Raw genomic sequence first — 20,852 nt, 5'->3', positions numbered from 1 at the left:
GTTAAAGCAAGTTGCAAGTGAAAATCTATGTCTCTGACTGAGTTTGCATTACTGTGATTTGACCTCTCTGCTGGCTGAGATAAGCTCATTTTCAACGTCCAATTCAGAATGTAATAAAACCAGATCCAGCTATAAAATGCATCATTCTTTTTTGTTTTAGACAACATTTCATGCACTGTTAAACATGTTAAAGCAAGTTGCAAGTAAAAATCTATGTCTCTGACTGAGTTTGCATTACTGTGATTTGACCTCTCTGCTGGCTGAGATAAGCTCATTTTCAACGTCCAATTCAGAATGTAATAAAACCAGATCCAGCTATAAAATGCATCATTCTTTTTTGTTTTAGACAACATTTCATGCACTGTTAAACATGTTAAAGCAAGTTGCAAGTAAAAATCTATGTCTCTGACTTAGTTTGCATTACTGTGATTTGACCTCTCTGCTGGCTGAGATAAGCTCATTTTCAACGTCCAATTCAGAATGTAATAAAACCAGATCCAGCCATAAAATGCATCATTCTTTTTTGTTTTAGACAACATTTCATGCACTGTTAAACATGTTAAAGCAAGTTGCAAGTGAAAATCTATGTCTCTGACTGAGTTTGCATTACTGTGATTTGACCTCTCTGCTGGCTGAGATAAGCTCATTTTCAACGTCCAATTCAGAATGTAATAAAACCAGATCCAGCTATAAAATGCATCATTCTTTTTTGTTTTAGACAACATTTCATGCACTGTTAAACATGTTAAAGCAAGTTGCAAGTGAAAATCTATGTCTCTGACTGAGTTTGCATTACTGTGATTTGACCTCTCTGCTGGCTGAGATAAGCTCATTTTCAACGTCCAATTCAGAATGTAATAAAACCAGATCCAGCTATAAAATGCATCATTCTTTTTTGTTTTAGACAACATTTTATGCACTTTTAAACATGTTAAAGCAAGTTGCAAGTAAAAATCTATGTCTCTGACTGAGTTTGCATTACTGTGATTTGACCTCTCTGCTGGCTGAGATAAGCTCATTTTCAACGTCCAATTCAGAATGTAATAAAACCAGATCCAGCCATAAAATGCATCATTCTTTTTTGTTTTAGACAACATTTCATGCACTGTTAAACATGTTAAAGCAAGTTGCAAGTGAAAATCTATGTCTCTGACTGAGATTGCATTACTGTGATGTGACCTCTATGCTGGCTGAGATAAGCTCATTTTCAACGTCCAATTCAGAATGTAATAAAACCAGATCCAGCTATAAAATGCATCATTCTTTTTTGTTTTAGACAACATTTCATGCACTGTTAAACATGTTAAAGCAAGTTGCAAGTAAAAATCTATGTCTCTGACTTAGTTTGCATTACTGTGATTTGACCTCTCTGCTGGCTGAGATAAGCTCATTTTCAACGTCCAATTCAGAATGTAATAAAACCAGATCCAGCCATAAAATGCATCATTCTTTTTTGTTTTAGACAACATTTCATGCACTGTTAAACATGTTAAAGCAAGTTGCAAGTGAAAATCTATGTCTCTGACTGAGTTTGCATTACTGTGATTTGACAGTTCTGCTGGCTGAGATAAGCTCATTTTCAACGTCCAATTCAGAATGTAATAAAACCAGATCCAGCTATAAAATGCATCATTCTTTTTTGTTTTTAGACAACATTTCATGCACTGTTAAACATGTTAAAGCAAGTTGCAAGTGAAAATCTATGTCTCTGACTGAGTTTGCATTACTGTGATTTGACCTCTCTGCTGGCTGAGATAAGCTCATTTTCAACGTCCAATTCAGAATGTAATAAAACCAGATCCAGCCATAAAATGCATCATTCTTTTTTGTTTTAGACAACATTTCATGCACTGTTAAACATGTTAAAGCAAGTTGCAAGTGAAAATCTATGTCTCTGACTGAGTTTGCATTACTGTGATTTGACCTCTCTGCTGGCTGAGATAAGCTCATTTTCAACGTCCAATTCAGAATGTTATAAAACCAGATCCAGCTATAAATTGCATCATTCTTTTTTGTTTTAGACAACATTTCATGCACTGTTAAACATGTTAAAGCAAGTTGCAAGTGAAAATCTATGTCTCTGACTGAGTTTGCATTACTGTGATTTGACCTCTCTGCTGATTGAGATAAGCTCATTTTCAACGTCCAATTCAGAATGTAATAAAACCTGATCCAGCTATAAAATGCATCATTCTTTTTTGTTTTAGACAACATTTCATGCACTGTTAAACATGTTAAAGCAAGTTGCAAGTGAAAATCAGTGTCTCTGACTGAGTTTGCATTACTGTGATTTGACCTCTCTGCTGGCTGAGATAAGCTCATTTTCAACGTCCAATTCAGAAAGTGATAAAAACAGATCCAGCCATAAAATGCATCATTCTTTTTTTGTTTTAGACAACATTTCATGCACTGTTAAACATGTTAAAGCAAGTTGCAAGTGAAAATCTATGTCTCTGACTGAGTTTGCATTACTGTGATTTGACCTCTCTGCTGGCTGAGATAAGCTCATTTTCAACGTCCAATTCAGAATGTAATAAAACCAGATCCAGCCATAAAATGCATCATTCTTTTTTGTTTTAGACAACATTTCATGCACTGTTAAACATGTTAAAGCAAGTTGCAAGTGAAAATCTATGTCTCTGACTGAGTTTGCATTACTGTGATTTGACCTCTCTGCTGGCTGAGATAAGCTCATTTTCAACGTCCAATTCAGAATGTTATAAAACCAGATCCAGCTATAAAATGCATCATTCTTTTTTGTTTTAGACAACATTTCATGCACTGTTAAACATGTTAAAGCAAGTTGCAAGTGAAAATCTATGTCTCTGACTGAGTTTGCATTACTGTGATTTGACCTCTCTGCAGGCTGAGATAAGCTCATTTTCAACGTCCAATTCAGAATGTAATAAAACCTGATCCAGCTATAAAATGCATCATTCTTTTTTGTTTTAGACAACATTTCATGCACTGTTAAACATGTTAAAGCAAGTTGCAAGTGAAAATCTATGTCTCTGACTGAGTTTGCATTACTGTGATTTGACCTCTCTGCTGGCTGAGATAAGCTCATTTTCAACGTCCAATTCAGAATGTAATAAAACCAGATCCAGCTATAAAATGCATCATTCTTTTTTGTTTTAGACAACATTTCATGCACTGTTAAACATGTTAAAGCAAGTTGCAAGTGAAAATCTATGTCTCTGACTGAGTTTGCATTACTGTGATTTGACCTCTCTGCTGATTGAGATAAGCTCATTTTTAACGTCCAATTCAGAATGTAATAAAACCTGATCCAGCTATAAAATGCATCATTCTTTTTTGTTTTAGACAACATTTCATGCACTGTTAAACATGTTAAAGCAAGTTGCAAGTGAAAAATCAGTGTCTCTGACTGAGTTTGCATTACTGTGATTTGACCTCTCTGCTGGCTGAGATAAGCTCATTTTCAACGTCCAATTCAGAAAGTGATAAAAACAGATCCAGCCATAAAATGCATCATTCTTTTTTGTTTTAGACAACATTTCATGCACTGTTAAACATGTTAAAGCAAGTTGCAAGTGAAAATCTATGTCTCTGACTGAGTTTGCATTACTGTGATTTGACCTCTCTGCTGGCTGAGATAAGCTCATTTTCAACGTCCAATTCAGAATGTTATAAAACCAGATCCAGCTATAAAATGCATCATTCTTTTTTGTTTTAGACAACATTTCATGCACTGTTAAACATGTTAAAGCAAGTTGCAAGTGAAAATCTATGTCTCTGACTGAGTTTGCATTACTGTGATTTGACCTCTCTGCAGGCTGAGATAAGCTCATTTTCAACGTCCAATTCAGAATGTAATAAAACCTGATCCAGCTATAAAATGCATCATTCTTTTTTGTTTTAGACAACATTTCATGCACTGTTAAACATGTTAAAGCAAGTTGCAAGTGAAAATCTATGTCTCTGACTGAGTTTGCATTACTGTGATTTGACCTCTCTGCTGGCTGAGATAAGCTCATTTTCAATGTCCAATTCAGAATGTAATAAAACCAGATCCAGCCATAAAATGCATCATTCTTTTTTGTTTTAGACAACATTTCATGCACTGTTAAACATGTTAAAGCAAGTTGCAAGTGAAAATCTATGTCTCTGACTGAGTTTGCATTACTGTGATTTGACCTCTCTGCTGGCTGAGATAAGCTCATTTTCAACGTCCAATTCAGAAAGTGATAAAAACAGATCCAGCCATAAAATGCATCATTCTTTTTTGTTTTAGACAACATTTCATACACTGTTAAACATGTTAAAGCAAGTTGCAAGTGAAAATCTATGTCTCTGACTGAGTTTGCTTTACTGTGATTTGACCTCTCTGCTGGCTGAGATAAGCTCATTTTCAACGTCCAATTCAGAAAGTGATAAAAACAGATCCAGCCATAAAATGCATCATTCTTTTTTGTTTTAGACAACATTTCATGCACTGTTAAACATGTTAAAGCAAGTTGCAAGTGAAAATCTATGTCTCTGACTGAGTTTGCATTACTGTGATTTGACCTCTCTGCTGGCTGAGATAAGCTCATTTTCAACGTCCAATTCAGAATGTAATAAAACCAGATCTAGCCATAAAATGCATAATTCTTTTTTGTTTTAGACAACATTTCATGCACTGTTAAACATGTTAAAGCAAGTTGCAAGTGAAAATCTATGTCTCTGACTGAGTTTGCATTACTGTGATTTGACCTCTCTGCTGGCTGAGATAAGCTCATTTTCAACGTCCAATTCAGAAAGTGATAAAAACAGATCCAGCCACAAAATGGATCATTCTTTTTTGTTTTAGACAACATTTCATGCACTGATAAACATGTTAAAGCAAGTTGCAAGTGAAAATCTATGTCTCTGACTGAGTTTGCATTACTGTGATTTGACCTCTCTGCTGGCTGAGATAAGCTCATTTTCAACGTCCAATTCAGAATGTTATAAAACCAGATCCAGCTATAAATTGCATCATTCTTTTTTGTTTTAGACAACATTTCATGCACTGTTAAACATGTTAAAGCAAGTTGCAAGTGAAAATCTATGTCTCTGACTGAGTTTGCATTACTGTGATTTGACCTCTCTGCTGGCTGAGATAAGCTCATTTTCAACGTCCAATTCAGAATGTAATAAAACCTGATCCAGCTATAAAATGCATCATTCTTTTTTGTTTTAGACAACATTTCATGCACTGTTAAACATGTTAAAGCAAGTTGCAAGTGAAAATCTATGTCTCTGACTGAGTTTGCATTACTGTGATTTGACCTCTCTGCTGGCTGAGATAAGCTCATTTTCAACGTCCAATTCAGAATGTAATAAAACCAGATCCAGCCATAAAATGCATCATTCTTTTTTGTTTTAGACAACATTTCATGCACTGTTAAACATGTTAAAGCAAGTTGCAAGTGAAAATCTATGTCTCTGACTGAGTTTGCATTACTGTGATTTGACCTCTCTGCTGGCTGAGATAAGCTCATTTTCAACGTCCAATTCAGAAAGTGATAAAAACAGATCAAGCCATAAAATGCATCATTCTTTTTTGTTTTAGACAACATTTCATGCACTGTTAAACATGTTAAAGCAAGTTGCAAGTGAAAATCTATGTCTCTGACTGAGACACTGTGACATTACTGTGATTTGACCTCTCTGCTGGCTGAGATAAGCTCATTTTCAACGTCCAATTCAGAATGTAATAAAACCTGATCCAGCTATAAAATGCATCATTCTTTTTTGTTTTAGACAACATTTCATGCACTGTTAAACATGTTAAAGCAAGTTGCAAGTGAAAATCTATGTCTCTGACTGAGTTTGCATTACTGTGATTTGACCTCTCTGCTGGCTGAGATAAGCTCATTTTCAACGTCCAATTCAGAATGTAATAAAACCAGATCCAGCCATAAAATGCATCATTCTTTTTTGTTTTAGACAACATTTCATGCACTGTTAAACATGTTAAAGCAAGTTGCAAGTGAAAATCTATGTCTCTGACTGAGTTTGCATTACTGTGATTTGACCTCTCTGCTGGCTGAGATAAGCTCATTTTCAACGTCCAATTCAGAAAGTGATAAAAACAGATCCAGCCATAAAATGCATCATTCTTTTTTGTTTTAGACAACATTTCATGCACTGTTAAACATGTTAAAGCAAGTTGCAAGTGAAAATCTACGTCTCTGACTGAGTTTGCATTACTGTGATTTGACCTCTCTGCTGGCTGAGATAAGCTCATTTTCAACGTCCAATTCAGAATGTAATAAAACCAGATCCAGCTATAAAATGCATCATTCTTTTTTGTTTTAGACAACATTTCATGCACTGTTAAACATGTTAAAGCAAGTTGCAAGTGAAAATCTATGTCTCTGACTGAGTTTGCATTACTGTGATTTGACCTCTCTGCTGGCTGAGATAAGCTCATTTTCAACGTCCAATTCAGAAAGTGATAAAAACAGATCCAGCCATAAAATGCATCATTCTTTTTTGTTTTAGACAACATTTCATGCACTGTTAAACATGTTAAAGCAAGTTGCAAGTGAAAGTCTATGTCTCTGACTGAGTTTGCATTACTGTGATTTGACCTCTCTGCTGGCTGAGATAAGCTCATTTTCAACGTCCAATTCAGAATGTAATAAAACCAGATCCAGCTATAAAATGCATCATTCTTTTTTGTTTTAGACAACATTTCATGCACTGTTAAACATGTTAAAGCAAGTTGCAAGTGAAAATCTATGTCTCTGACTGAGTTTGCATTACTGTGATTTGACCTCTCTGCTGGCTGAGATAAGCTCATTTTCAACGTCCAATTCAGAAAGTGATAAAAACAGATCCAGCCATAAAATGGATCATTCTTTTTTGTTTTAGACAACATTTCATGCACTGTTAAACATGTTAAAGCAAGTTGCAAGTGAAAATCTATGTCTCTGACTGAGTTTGCATTACTGTGATTTGACCTCTCTGCTGGCTGAGATAAGCTCATTTTCAACGTCCAATTCAGAATGTAATAAAACCAGATCCAGCCATAAAATGCATCATTCTTTTTTGTTTTAGACAACATTTCATGCACTGTTAAACATGTTAAAGCAAGTTGCAAGTGAAAATCTATGTCTCTGACTGAGTTTGCATTACTGTGATTTGACCTCTCTGCTGGCTGAGATAAGCTCATTTTCAACGTCCAATTCAGAATGTTATAAAACCAGATCCAGCTATAAATTGCATCATTCTTTTTTGTTTTAGACAACATTTCATGCACTGTTAAACATGTTAAAGCAAGTTGCAAGTGAAAATCTATGTCTCTGACTGAGTTTGCATTACTGTGATTTGACCTCTCTACTGGCTGAGATAAGCTCATTTTCAACGTCCAATTCAGAATGTAATAAAACCTGATCCAGCCATAAAATGCATCATTCTTTTTTGTTTTTATCACTTTCTGAATTGGACGTTGAAAATGAGCTTATCTCAGCCAGCAGAGAGGTCAAATCACAGTAAAGCAAACTCAGTCAGAGACATAGATTTTCACTTGCAACTTGCTTTAACATGTTTAACAGTGTATGAAATGTTGTCTAAAACAAAAAAGAATGATGCATTTTATGGCTGGATCTGTTTTTATCACTTTCTGAATTGGACGTTGAAAATTAGCTTATCTCAGCCAGCAGAGAGGTCAAATCACAGTAATGCAAACTCAGTCAGAGACATAGATTTTCACTTGCAACTTGCTTTAACATGTTTAACAGTGCATGAAATGTTGTCTAAAACAAAAAAGAATGATGCATTTTATGGCTGGATCTGGTTTTATTACATTCTGAATTGGACATTGAAAATGAGCTTATCTCAGCCAGCAGAGAGGTCAAATCACAGTAATGCAAACTCAGTCAGAGACATAGATTTTCACAGAGACTGTGATTTGACCTCTCTGCTGGCTGAGATAAGCTTATTTTCAACGTCCAATTCAGAATGTAATAAAACCAGATCCAGCCATAAAATGCATCATTCTTTTTTGTTTTAGACAACATTTCATGCACTGTTAAACATGTTAAAGCAAGTTGCAAGTGAAAATCTATGTCTCTGACTGAGTTTGCATTACTGTGATTTGACAGTTCTGCTGGCTGAGATAAGCTCATTTTCAACGTCCAATTCAGAATGTAATAAAACCAGATCCAGCTATAAAATGCATCATTCTTTTTTGTTTTTAGACAACATTTCATGCACTGTTAAACATGTTAAAGCAAGTTGCAAGTGAAAATCTATGTCTCTGACTGAGTTTGCATTACTGTGATTTGACCTCTCTGCTGGCTGAGATAAGCTCATTTTCAACGTCCAATTCAGAATGTAATAAAACCAGATCCAGCCATAAAATGCATCATTCTTTTTTTGTTTTAGACAACATTTCATGCACTGTTAAACATGTTAAAGCAAGTTGCAAGTGAAAATCTATGTCTCTGACTGAGTTTGCATTACTGTGATTTGACCTCTCTGCTGGCTGAGATAAGCTCATTTTCAACGTCCAATTCAGAATGTTATAAAACCAGATCCAGCTATAAATTGCATCATTCTTTTTTGTTTTAGACAACATTTCATGCACTGTTAAACATGTTAAAGCAAGTTGCAAGTGAAAATCTATGTCTCTGACTGAGTTTGCATTACTGTGATTTGACCTCTCTGCTGATTGAGATAAGCTCATTTTCAACGTCCAATTCAGAATGTAATAAAACCTGATCCAGCTATAAAATGCATCATTCTTTTTTGTTTTAGACAACATTTCATGCACTGTTAAACATGTTAAAGCAAGTTGCAAGTGAAAATCAGTGTCTCTGACTGAGTTTGCATTACTGTGATTTGACCTCTCTGCTGGCTGAGATAAGCTCATTTTCAACGTCCAATTCAGAAAGTGATAAAAACAGATCCAGCCATAAAATGCATCATTCTTTTTTTGTTTTAGACAACATTTCATGCACTGTTAAACATGTTAAAGCAAGTTGCAAGTGAAAATCTATGTCTCTGACTGAGTTTGCATTACTGTGATTTGACCTCTCTGCTGGCTGAGATAAGCTCATTTTCAACGTCCAATTCAGAATGTAATAAAACCAGATCCAGCCATAAAATGCATCATTCTTTTTTGTTTTAGACAACATTTCATGCACTGTTAAACATGTTAAAGCAAGTTGCAAGTGAAAATCTATGTCTCTGACTGAGTTTGCATTACTGTGATTTGACCTCTCTGCTGGCTGAGATAAGCTCATTTTCAACGTCCAATTCAGAATGTTATAAAACCAGATCCAGCTATAAAATGCATCATTCTTTTTTGTTTTAGACAACATTTCATGCACTGTTAAACATGTTAAAGCAAGTTGCAAGTGAAAATCTATGTCTCTGACTGAGTTTGCATTACTGTGATTTGACCTCTCTGCAGGCTGAGATAAGCTCATTTTCAACGTCCAATTCAGAATGTAATAAAACCTGATCCAGCTATAAAATGCATCATTCTTTTTTGTTTTAGACAACATTTCATGCACTGTTAAACATGTTAAAGCAAGTTGCAAGTGAAAATCTATGTCTCTGACTGAGTTTGCATTACTGTGATTTGACCTCTCTGCTGGCTGAGATAAGCTCATTTTCAACGTCCAATTCAGAATGTAATAAAACCAGATCCAGCTATAAAATGCATCATTCTTTTTTGTTTTAGACAACATTTCATGCACTGTTAAACATGTTAAAGCAAGTTGCAAGTGAAAATCTATGTCTCTGACTGAGTTTGCATTACTGTGATTTGACCTCTCTGCTGATTGAGATAAGCTCATTTTCAACGTCCAATTCAGAATGTAATAAAACCTGATCCAGCTATAAAATGCATCATTCTTTTTTGTTTTAGACAACATTTCATGCACTGTTAAACATGTTAAAGCAAGTTGCAAGTGAAAAATCAGTGTCTCTGACTGAGTTTGCATTACTGTGATTTGACCTCTCTGCTGGCTGAGATAAGCTCATTTTCAACGTCCAATTCAGAAAGTGATAAAAACAGATCCAGCCATAAAATGCATCATTCTTTTTTGTTTTAGACAACATTTCATGCACTGTTAAACATGTTAAAGCAAGTTGCAAGTGAAAATCTATGTCTCTGACTGAGTTTGCATTACTGTGATTTGACCTCTCTGCTGGCTGAGATAAGCTCATTTTCAACGTCCAATTCAGAATGATATAAAACCAGATCCAGCTATAAAATGCATCATTCTTTTTTGTTTTAGACAACATTTCATGCACTGTTAAACATGTTAAAGCAAGTTGCAAGTGAAAATCTATGTCTCTGACTGAGTTTGCATTACTGTGATTTGACCTCTCTGCAGGCTGAGATAAGCTCATTTTCAACGTCCAATTCAGAATGTAATAAAACCTGATCCAGCTATAAAATGCATCATTCTTTTTTGTTTAAGACAACATTTCATGCACTGTTAAACATGTTAAAGCAAGTTGCAAGTGAAAATCTATGTCTCTGACTGAGTTTGCATTACTGTGATTTGACCTCTCTGCTGGCTGAGATAAGCTCATTTTCAATGTCCAATTCAGAATGTAATAAAACCAGATCCAGCCATAAAATGCATCATTCTTTTTTGTTTTAGACAACATTTCATGCACTGTTAAACATGTTAAAGCAAGTTGCAAGTGAAAATCTATGTCTCTGACTGAGTTTGCATTACTGTGATTTGACCTCTCTGCTGGCTGAGATAAGCTCATTTTCAACGTCCAATTCAGAAAGTGATAAAAACAGATCCAGCCATAAAATGCATCATTCTTTTTTGTTTTAGACAACATTTCATACACTGTTAAACATGTTAAAGCAAGTTGCAAGTGAAAATCTATGTCTCTGACTGAGTTTGCTTTACTGTGATTTGACCTCTCTGCTGGCTGAGATAAGCTCATTTTCAACGTCCAATTCAGAAAGTGATAAAAACAGATCCAGCCATAAAATGCATCATTCTTTTTTGTTTTAGACAACATTTCATGCACTGTTAAACATGTTAAAGCAAGTTGCAAGTGAAAATCTATGTCTCTGACTGAGTTTGCATTACTGTGATTTGACCTCTCTGCTGGCTGAGATAAGCTCATTTTCAACGTCCAATTCAGAATGTAATAAAACCAGATCTAGCCATAAAATGCATAATTCTTTTTTGTTTTAGACAACATTTCATGCACTGTTAAACATGTTAAAGCAAGTTGCAAGTGAAAATCTATGTCTCTGACTGAGTTTGCATTACTGTGATTTGACCTCTCTGCTGGCTGAGATAAGCTCATTTTCAACGTCCAATTCAGAAAGTGATAAAAACAGATCCAGCCACAAAATGGATCATTCTTTTTTGTTTTAGACAACATTTCATGCACTGATAAACATGTTAAAGCAAGTTGCAAGTGAAAATCTATGTCTCTGACTGAGTTTGCATTACTGTGATTTGACCTCTCTGCTGGCTGAGATAAGCTCATTTTCAACGTCCAATTCAGAATGTTATAAAACCAGATCCAGCTATAAATTGCATCATTCTTTTTTGTTTTAGACAACATTTCATGCACTGTTAAACATGTTAAAGCAAGTTGCAAGTGAAAATCTATGTCTCTGACTGAGTTTGCATTACTGTGATTTGACCTCTCTGCTGGCTGAGATAAGCTCATTTTCAACGTCCAATTCAGAATGTAATAAAACCAGATCCAGCCATAAAATGCATCATTCTTTTTTGTTTTAGACAACATTTCATGCACTGTTAAACATGTTAAAGCAAGTTGCAAGTGAAAATCTATGTCTCTGACTGAGTTTGCATTACTGTGATTTGACCTCTCTGCTGGCTGAGATAAGCTCATTTTCAACGTCCAATTCAGAAAGTGATAAAAACAGATCCAGCCATAAAATGCATCATTCTTTTTTGTTTTAGACAACATTTCATACACTGTTAAACATGTTAAAGCAAGCTGCAAGTGAAAATCTATGTCTCTGACTGAGTTTGCATTACTGTGATTTGACCTCTCTGCTGGCTGAGATAAGCTCATTTTCAACGTCCAATTCAGAAAGTGATAAAAACAGATCAAGCCATAAAATGCATCATTCTTTTTTGTTTTAGACAACATTTCATGCACTGTTAAACATGTTAAAGCAAGTTGCAAGTGAAAATCTATGTCTCTGACTGAGTTTGCATTACTGTGATTTGACCTCTCTGCTGGCTGAGATAAGCTCATTTTCAACGTCCAATTCAGAATGTAATAAAACCTGATCCAGCTATAAAATGCATCATTCTTTTTTGTTTTAGACAACATTTCATGCACTGTTAAACATGTTAAAGCAAGTTGCAAGTGAAAATCTATGTCTCTGACTGAGTTTGCATTACTGTGATTTGACCTCTCTGCTGGCTGAGATAAGCTCATTTTCAACGTCCAATTCAGAATGTAATAAAACCAGATCCAGCCATAAAATGCATCATTCTTTTTTGTTTTAGACAACATTTCATGCACTGTTAAACATGTTAAAGCAAGTTGCAAGTGAAAATCTATGTCTCTGACTGAGTTTGCATTACTGTGATTTGACCTCTCTGCTGGCTGAGATAAGCTCATTTTCAACGTCCAATTCAGAAAGTGATAAAAACAGATCCAGCCATAAAATGCATCATTCTTTTTTGTTTTAGACAACATTTCATGCACTGTTAAACATGTTAAAGCAAGTTGCAAGTGAAAATCTATGTCTCTGACTGAGTTTGCATTACTGTGATGTGACCTCTCTGCTGGCTGAGATAAGCTCATTTTCAACGTCCAATTCAGAATGTAATAAAACCAGATCCAGCTATAAGATGCATCATTCTTTTTTGTTTTAGACAACATTTCATGCACTGTTAAACATGTTAAAGCAAGTTGCAAGTGAAAATCTATGTCTCTGACTGAGTTTGCATTACTGTGATTTGACCTCTCTGCTGGCTGAGATAAGCTCATTTTCAACGTCCAATTCAGAAAGGGATAAAAACAGATCCAGCCATAAAATGCATCATTCTTTTTTGTTTTAGACAACATTTCATGCACTGTTAAACATGTTAAAGCAAGTTGCAAGTGAAAATCTATGTCTCTGACTGAGTTTGCATTACTGTGATTTGACCTCTCTGCTGGCTGAGATAAGCTCATTTTCAACGTCCAATTCAGAATGTAATAAAACCAGATCCAGCCATAAAATGCATCATTCTTTTTTGTTTTAGACAACATTTCATGCACTGTTAAACATGTTAAAGCAAGTTGCAAGTGAAAATCTATGTCTCTGACTGAGTTTGCATTACTGTGATTTGACCTCTCTGCTGGCTGAGATAAGCTCATTTTCAACGTCCAATTCAGAATGTTATAAAACCAGATCCAGCTATAAAATGCATCATTCTTTTTTGTTTTAGACAACATTTCATGCACTGTTAAACATGTTAAAGCAAGTTGCAAGTGAAAATCTATGTCTCTGACTGAGTTTGCATTACTGTGATTTGACCTCTCTGCAGGCTGAGATAAGCTCATTTTCAACGTCCAATTCAGAATGTAATAAAACCTGATCCAGCTATAAAATGCATCATTCTTTTTTGTTTTAGACAACATTTCATGCACTGTTAAACATGTTAAAGCAAGTTGCAAGTGAAAATCTATGTCTCTGACTGAGTTTGCATTACTGTGATTTGACCTCTCTGCTGGCTGAGATAAGCTCATTTTCAACGTCCAATTCAGAATGTAATAAAACCAGATCCAGCCATAAAATGCATCATTCTTTTTTGTTTTAGACAACATTTCATGCACTGTTAAACATGTTAAAGCAAGTTGCAAGTGAAAATCTATGTCTCTGACTGAGTTTGCATTACTGTGATTTGACCTCTCTGCTGGCTGAGATAAGCTCATTTTCAACGTCCAATTCAGAAAGTGATAAAAACAGATCCAGCCATAAAATGCATCATTCTTTTTTGTTTTAGACAACATTTCATGCACTGTTAAACAAGTTAAAGCAAGTTGCAAGTGAAAATCTATGTCTCTGACTGAGTTTGCATTACTGTGATTTGACCTCTCTGCTGGCTGAGATAAGCTCATTTTCAACGTCCAATTCAGAATGTAATAAAACCAGATCCAGCCATAAAATGCATCATTCTTTTTTTGTTTTAGACAACATTTCATGCACTGTTAAACATGTTAAAGCAAGTTGCAAGTGAAAATCTATGTCTCTGACTGAGTTTGCATTACTGTGATTTGACCTTTCTGCTGGCTGAGATAAGGTCATTTTCAACGTCCAATTCAGAATGTAATAAAACCAGATCCAGCTATAAAATGCATCATTCTTTTTTGTTTTAGACAACATTTCATGCACTGTTAAACATGTTAAAGCAAGTTGCAAGTGAAAATCTATGTCTCTGACTGAGTTTGCATTACTGTGATTTGACCTCTCTGCTGGCTGAGATAAGCTCATTTTCAACGTCCAATTCAGAATGTTATAAAACCAGATCCAGCTATAAAATGCATCATTCTTTTTTGTTTTAGACAACATTTCATGCACTGTTAAACATGTTAAAGCAAGTTGCAAGTGAAAATCTATGTCTCTGACTGAGTTTGCATTACTGTGATTTGACCTCTCTGCTGGCTGAGATAAGCTCATTTTCAACGTCCAATTCAGAATGTAATAAAACCAGATCCAGCTATAAGATGCATCATTCTTTTTTGTTTTAGACAACATTTCATGCACTGTTAAACATGTTAAAGCAAGTTGCAAGTGAAAATCTATGTCTCTGACTGAGTTTGCATTACTGTGATTTGACCTCTCTGCTGGCTGAGATAAGCTCATTTTCAACGTCCAATTCAGAAAGGGATAAAAACAGATCCAGCCATAAAATGCATCATTCTTTTTTGTTTTAGACAACATTTCATGCACTGTTAAACATGTTAAAGCAAGTTGCAAGTGAAAATCTATGTCTCTGACTGAGTTTGCATTACTGTGATTTGACCTCTCTGCTGGCTGAGATAAGCTCATTTTCAACGTCCAATTCAGAATGTAATAAAACCAGATCCAGCCATAAAATGCATCATTCTTTTTTGTTTTAGACAACATTTCATGCACTGTTAAACATGTTAAAGCAAGTTGCAAGTGAAAATCTATGTCTCTGACTGAGTTTGCATTACTGTGATTTGACCTCTCTGCTGGCTGAGATAAGCTCATTTTCAACGTCCAATTCAGAATGTTATAAAACCAGATCCAGCTATAAAATGCATCATTCTTTTTTGTTTTAGACAACATTTCATGCACTGTTAAACATGTTAAAGCAAGTTGCAAGTGAAAATCTATGTCTCTGACTGAGTTTGCATTACTGTGATTTGACCTCTCTGCAGGCTGAGATAAGCTCATTTTCAACGTCCAATTCAGAATGTAATAAAACCTGATCCAGCTATAAAATGCATCATTCTTTTTTGTTTTAGACAACATTTCATGCACTGTTAAACATGTTAAAGCAAGTTGCAAGTGAAAATCTATGTCTCTGACTGAGTTTGCATTACTGTGATTTGACCTCTCTGCTGGCTGAGATAAGCTCATTTTCAACGTCCAATTCAGAATGTAATAAAACCAGATCCAGCCATAAAATGCATCATTCTTTTTTGTTTTAGACAACATTTCATGCACTGTTAAACATGTTAAAGCAAGTTGCAAGTGAAAATCTATGTCTCTGACTGAGTTTGCATTACTGTGATTTGACCTCTCTGCTGGCTGAGATAAGCTCATTTTCAACGTCCAATTCAGAAAGTGTTAAAAACAGATCCAGCCATAAAATGCATCATTCTTTTTTGTTTTAGACAACATTTCATGCACTGTTAAACATGTTAAAGCAAGTTGCAAGTGAAAATCTATGTCTCTGACTGAGTTTGCATTACTGTGATTTGACCTCTCTGCTGGCTGAGATAAGCTCATTTTCAACGTCCAATTCAGAATGTAATAAAACCAGATCCAGCCATAAAATGCATCATTCTTTTTTGTTTTAGACAACATTTCATGCACTGTTAAACATGTTAAAGCAAGTTGCAAGTGAAAATCTATGTCTCTGACTGAGTTTGCATTACTGTGATTTGACCTCTCTGCTGGCTGAGATAAGCTCATTTTCAACGTCCAATTCAGAATGTAATAAAACCAGATCCAGCTATAAAATGCATCATTCTTTTTTGTTTTAGACAACATTTTATGCACTTTTAAACATGTTAAAGCAAGTTGCAAGTAAAAATCTATGTCTCTGACTGAGTTTGCATTACTGTGATTTGACCTCTCTGCTGGCTGAGATAAGCTCATTTTCAACGTCCAATTCAGAATGTAATAAAACCAGATCCAGCCATAAAATGCATCATTCTTTTTTGTTTTAGACAACATTTCATGCACTGTTAAACAAGTTAAAGCAAGTTGCAAGTGAAAATCTATGTCTCTGACTGAGTTTGCATTACTGTGATTTGACCTCTCTGCTGGCTGAGATAAGCTCATTTTCAACGTCCAATTCAGAATGTAATAAAACCAGATCCAGCCATAAAATGCATCATTCTTTTTTTGTTTTAGACAACATTTCATGCACTGTTAAACATGTTAAAGCAAGTTGCAAGTGAAAATCTATGTCTCTGACTGAGTTTGCATTACTGTGATTTGACCTTTCTGCTGGCTGAGATAAGGTCATTTTCAACGTCCAATTCAGAATGTAATAAAACCAGATCCAGCTATAAAATGCATCATTCTTTTTTGTTTTAGACAACATTTCATGCACTGTTAAACATGTTAAAGCAAGTTGCAAGTGAAAATCTATGTCTCTGACTGAGTTTGCATTACTGTGATTTGACCTCTCTGCTGGCTGAGATAAGCTCATTTTCAACGTCCAATTCAGAATGTTATAAAACCAGATCCAGCTATAAAATGCATCATTCTTTTTTGTTTTAGACAACATTTCATGCACTGTTAAACATGTTAAAGCAAGTTGCAAGTGAAAATCTATGTCTCTGACTGAGTTTGCATTACTGTGATTTGACCTCTCTGCTGGCTGAGATAAGCTCATTTTCAACGTCCAATTCAGAATGTAATAAAACCAGATCCAGCTATAAGATGCATCATTCTTTTTTGTTTTAGACAACATTTCATGCACTGTTAAACATGTTAAAGCAAGTTGCAAGTGAAAATCTATGTCTCTGACTGAGTTTGCATTACTGTGATTTGACCTCTCTGCTGGCTGAGATAAGCTCATTTTCAACGTCCAATTCAGAAAGGGATAAAAACAGATCCAGCCATAAAATGCATCATTCTTTTTTGTTTTAGACAACATTTCATGCACTGTTAAACATGTTAAAGCAAGTTGCAAGTGAAAATCTATGTCTCTGACTGAGTTTGCATTACTGTGATTTGACCTCTCTGCTGGCTGAGATAAGCTCATTTTCAACGTCCAATTCAGAATGTAATAAAACCAGATCCAGCCATAAAATGCATCATTCTTTTTTGTTTTAGACAACATTTCATGCACTGTTAAACATGTTAAAGCAAGTTGCAAGTGAAAATCTATGTCTCTGACTGAGTTTGCATTACTGTGATTTGACCTCTCTGCTGGCTGAGATAAGCTCATTTTCAACGTCCAATTCAGAATGTTATAAAACCAGATCCAGCTATAAAATGCATCATTCTTTTTTGTTTTAGACAACATTTCATGCACTGTTAAACATGTTAAAGCAAGTTGCAAGTGAAAATCTATGTCTCTGACTGAGTTTGCATTACTGTGATTTGACCTCTCTGCAGGCTGAGATAAGCTCATTTTCAACGTCCAATTCAGAATGTAATAAAACCTGATCCAGCTATAAAATGCATCATTCTTTTTTGTTTTAGACAACATTTCATGCACTGTTAAACATGTTAAAGCAAGTTGCAAGTGAAAATCTATGTCTCTGACTGAGTTTGCATTACTGTGATTTGACCTCTCTGCTGGCTGAGATAAGCTCATTTTCAACGTCCAATTCAGAATGTAATAAAACCAGATCCAGCCATAAAATGCATCATTCTTTTTTGTTTTAGACAACATTTCATGCACTGTTAAACATGTTAAAGCAAGTTGCAAGTGAAAATCTATGTCTCTGACTGAGTTTGCATTACTGTGATTTGACCTCTCTGCTGGCTGAGATAAGCTCATTTTCAACGTCCAATTCAGAAAGTGTTAAAAACAGATCCAGCCATAAAATGCATCATTCTTTTTTGTTTTAGACAACATTTCATGCACTGTTAAACATGTTAAAGCAAGTTGCAAGTGAAAATCTATGTCTCTGACTGAGTTTGCATTACTGTGATTTGACCTCTCTGCTGGCTGAGATAAGCTCATTTTCAACGTCCAATTCAGAATGTAATAAAACCAGATCCAGCCATAAAATGCATCATTCTTTTTTGTTTTAGACAACATTTCATGCACTGTTAAACATGTTAAAGCAAGTTGCAAGTGAAAATCTATGTCTCTGACTGAGTTTGCATTACTGTGATTTGACCTCTCTGCTGGCTGAGATAAGCTCATTTTCAACGTCCAATTCAGAATGTAATAAAACCAGATCCAGCTATAAAATGCATCATTCTTTTTTGTTTTAGACAACATTTTATGCACTTTTAAACATGTTAAAGCAAGTTGCAAGTAAAAATCTATGTCTCTGACTGAGTTTGCATTACTGTGATTTGACCTCTCTGCTGGCTGAGATAAGCTCATTTTCAACGTCCAATTCAGAATGTAATAAAACCAGATCCAGCCATAAAATGCATCATTCTTTTTTGTTTTAGACAACATTTCATGCACTGTTAAACATGTTAAAGCAAGTTGCAAGTGAAAATCTATGTCTCTGACTGAGATTGCATTACTGTGATGTGACCTCTATGCTGGCTGAGATAAGCTCATTTTCAACGTCCAATTCAGAATGTAATAAAACCAGATCCAGCTATAAAATGCATCATTCTTTTTTGTTTTAGACAACATTTCATGCACTGTTAAACATGTTAAAGCAAGTTGCAAGTAAAAATCTATGTCTCTGACTTAGTTTGCATTACTGTGATTTGACCTCTCTGCTGGCTGAGATAAGCTCATTTTCAACGTCCAATTCAGAATGTAATAAAACCAGATCCAGCCATAAAATGCATCATTCTTTTTTGTTTTAGACAACATTTCATGCACTGTTAAACATGTTAAAGCAAGTTGCAAGTGAAAATCTATGTCTCTGACTGAGTTTGCATTACTGTGATTTGACAGTTCTGCTGGCTGAGATAAGCTCATTTTCAACGTCCAATTCAGAATGTAATAAAACCAGATCCAGCTATAAAATGCATCATTCTTTTTTGTTTTTAGACAACATTTCATGCACTGTTAAACATGTTAAAGCAAGTTGCAAGTGAAAATCTATGTCTCTGACTGAGTTTGCATTACTGTGATTTGACCTCTCTGCTGGCTGAGATAAGCTCATTTTCAACGTCCAATTCAGAATGTAATAAAACCAGATCCAGCCATAAAATGCATCATTCTTTTTTGTTTTAGACAACATTTCATGCACTGTTAAACATGTTAAAGCAAGTTGCAAGTGAAAATCTATGTCTCTGACTGAGTTTGCATTACTGTGATTTGACCTCTCTGCTGGCTGAGATAAGCTCATTTTCAACGTCCAATTCAGAATGTTATAAAACCAGATCCAGCTATAAATTGCATCATTCTTTTTTGTTTTAGACAACATTTCATGCACTGTTAAACATGTTAAAGCAAGTTGCAAGTGAAAATCTATGTCTCTGACTGAGTTTGCATTACTGTGATTTGACCTCTCTACTGGCTGAGATAAGCTCATTTTCAACGTCCAATTCAGAATGTAATAAAACCAGATCCAGCCATAAAATGCAACATTCTTTTTTGTTTTAGACAACATTTCATGCACTGTTAAACATGTTAAAGCAAGTTGCAAGTGAAAATCTATGTCTCTGACTGAGTTTGCATTACTGTGATTTGACCTCTCTGCTGGCTGAGATAAGCTCATTTTCAACGTCCAATTTAGAAAGTGATAAAAACAGATCCAGCCATAAAATGCATCATTCTTTTTTGTTTTAGACAACATTCCATGCACTGTTAAACATGTTAAAGCAAGTTGCAAGTGAAAATCTATGTCTCTGACTGAGTTTGCATTACTGTGATTTGACCTCTCTGCTGGCTGATATAAGCTCATTTTCAACGTCCAATTCAGAAAGTGATAAAAACAGATCCAGCCATAAAATGCATCATTCTTTTTTGTTTTAGACAACATTTCATGCACTGTTAAACATGTTAAAGCAAGTTGCAAGTGAAAATCTATGTCTCTGACTGAATTTGCATTACTGTGATTTGACCTCTCTGCTGGCTGAGATAAGCTCATTTTCAACGTCCAATTCAGAATGTAATAAAACCAGATCCAGCCATAAAATGCATCATTCTTTTTTGTTTTAGACAACATTTCATGCACTGTTAAACATGTTAAAGCAAGTTGCAAGTGAAAATCTATGTCTCTGACTGAGTTTGCATTACTGTGATTTGACCTCTCTGCTGGCTGAGATAAGCTCATTTTCAACGTCCAATTCAGAATGTTATAAAACCAGATCCAGCTATAAATTGCATCATTCTTTTTTGTTTTAGACAACATTTCATGCACTGTTAAACATGTTAAAGCAAGTTGCAAGTGAAAATCTATGTCTCTGACTGAGTTTGCATTACTGTGATTTGACCTCTCTGCTGGCTGAGATAAGCTCATTTTCAACGTCCAATTCAGAATGTAATAAAACCAGATCCAGCCATAAAATGCATCATTCTTTTTTTGTTTTAGACAAC

Source organism: Danio rerio, chromosome 22, assembly GCF_049306965.1.
Source record: "Danio rerio strain Tuebingen ecotype United States chromosome 22, GRCz12tu, whole genome shotgun sequence".
Lineage (NCBI taxonomy): Eukaryota > Metazoa > Chordata > Actinopteri > Cypriniformes > Danionidae > Danio > Danio rerio.
Note: the sequence above shows the minus strand (reverse complement) of the source record.